Source organism: Microtus ochrogaster, chromosome 10 (assembly GCF_000317375.1).
Source record: "Microtus ochrogaster isolate Prairie Vole_2 chromosome 10, MicOch1.0, whole genome shotgun sequence".
Lineage (NCBI taxonomy): Eukaryota > Metazoa > Chordata > Mammalia > Rodentia > Cricetidae > Microtus > Microtus ochrogaster.
In genome coordinates, this window is record NC_022016.1 from 63,701,177 (window position 1) to 63,703,567 (window position 2,391).

The window sequence follows — 2,391 nt, forward strand, 5'->3', positions numbered from 1 at the left end:
GTTGTGAGCCACCATGTGGTTGCTGGGAATTGAACTCAGGACCTTTGGAAGAGCAGGCAATGCTCTTAAACCACTGAGCCATTTCCCCAGCCCCCTTCATTTAAATTTTTGTTTTTTGAGACAGGGTTTCTCTTTGTAGCCTTGGCTGCCCTGGAACTTGCTCTATAGACCAGGATGGCCTCGAACTCACAGCGATTCACCTGCCTCTCCCTCCGGGACATGCACCACCACCTCCCAGCTACTTTATTTTAATTAAATCTGAACGGCTCCATGTGGCTGTAATGGCTGCTCTTTTAAGGCGTCAGGGAATCTAGAGAACAGTCTGCTGTAAAGAGGGTTGGTGGGTGGCTGTCCACTTTGGATTTGTTCATAGTGAGGAAACACAGGTTAAGGAGAATAATGAGCTAGCAGCCCACCATTTTCCTTTTAGATGGAAACGTATAGGCTTCTGTAAATGTCCCCGAAGTGGTTTTTGTGTGTGTGTGTGTGTTAATATTTTATGTGTGTGTTTTTTCCCTGAGTATCTTGTGTATATGTTGTGTACTGTGTGCATGCTTGGTGCCCAAGGAGGTTGGAAGAGGACATCAGAGCCCCTGGAACTAGAGATGGTTGTGAGCTGCCATGTGGGTGCTGGGACTTGAACCAGGTCTTCTGGAAGAACAGCCAGTGAGCCATCTTTTCTGTGCACCCCCCCACAAGTGTTTTTTTATTACACCAAGTGTTTTAGGTGGAATAATGATGAAGAGCCACATAGATGATTTTAACACCTATTTGTTGTCTGGTTAGGTGTTTTTTTTTGGGGGGGGGGTGCTAATTTGTCTCAGCTTTGTGAGTGTCCAAATTACAGGCATGGGTCACCATGCCAGGCATTATTTCTCGTACTTTAATGTACTCCCGGATCCTCATCTTCTTTTTCCCAAACACTAGACCTTCGGGTCCCCAGGAGCACGTGAAGACATGAAGAACACAAGCGCAGTAGCGAATGTGTGAGCAGACACACCTCTAAGATCCTTCACCTCTCCCTGCGCTGTAGTGTGTATTAACTTGTGTTCACTTATTGTATGTGTGGGTATGCATGCTATGGCGCTCAGAGGAGTTTACCAGAGAGCTAGTTCTGATGAATTGTCACAGGTAATAGTAAGTGGAGAAGCTCAGCATGGGATTGACAAGGTTTGTCCTTTCAAGGAGAAAGCCAGCCCAGAAGGAGATGACCTCCTGATGCTCCAACCAGAGTCATGCCAGTAAGGTGTGCCCCCATGTATTTGTCTGCCTATTGGGTGTGTGGCACTGTTCTCTGCCACAAGCGAGGTAGAATGTCTGGCTCTACTCCAGTCCAAAGGCCAGGCCCCTACATTGTCTTCACAGTCACGGTGAGGCTCTTCTATGCACTACCATTCAGCCTTAGGAAAAAGAAAGGAGCATCCGTGTACTGGCAAGATTTCAGAGTAAATGAAGTGACTACGGAGATCATTGTATTGCACAGACGTGGCACTCTGTTGAATGTTCCAGAACTTTTGGGGCTAAATAGCACAATGCTAATAGTAGATACTTCCACTAAGTTGAGGCAGCAAAGACTTTCTTTTCAGGTTATTTTGTTCCATTAATTCTACACTGAACTTAGATCTTCTAATAGAAAGACACATTGTATGTATGTGTGTATATATCCCAAGTCTTCTCTCCCTGAAGCATGCCTATGGCTAACATGAGTTTAGAAATCCTGCCTGTGTCCTTCCAGCTCTTCTGGGTTCAGCCCAGTCCGTGGTTCCCACCAGGTGCCATCACAACCCTTAGCACAGTGAGTGTATCGCAGTATGTATATTAGGCTAGCTTGGGAACACCTTGAAGCAAGAGCCATATTGAGAACACAGTGCATGGTGTCATAGACCTTCGTCTCCAGTACACTGAGTTGTTTATAATGCACTTAGGCATTCTTACACACTGAGGACCCGGAGTAACTTGTGGGCCTACACTGTGATACCAGAACTCACTGTTCCTAAGAAGAGGGTGTGTCCACATAAGGGGGCTGATGAGAGAAAGGCAGTGGTACACACACCTTTCTCTTTTAGTACAGCTAACCTGGAAGTCTGTGTACAGCAAGCTCTCAAAGCCTGATGAGGACACAAGCCTTGAGCCAAACAGAAAGCCCCAACAGTGTTAATTCTGTGGCCTTAGTCAAGCCTCCTGGAACTCATTTGTCCCTTTGCTTGGAGATAGCATATACAGGCCAGGAGCTAGTACAGCAGGTGACAACGCTTGCTGCTAAGTCCAACACCTGAGCTGAATCCCCGAGACCTATGTGGTTGAGGGAGCCAACTCACACAAGATGTCCTCTGAGCGCCATAGCATTGCCCACACATACAATAAGTGAACACAGCCGGGTGGTGGTGGCGC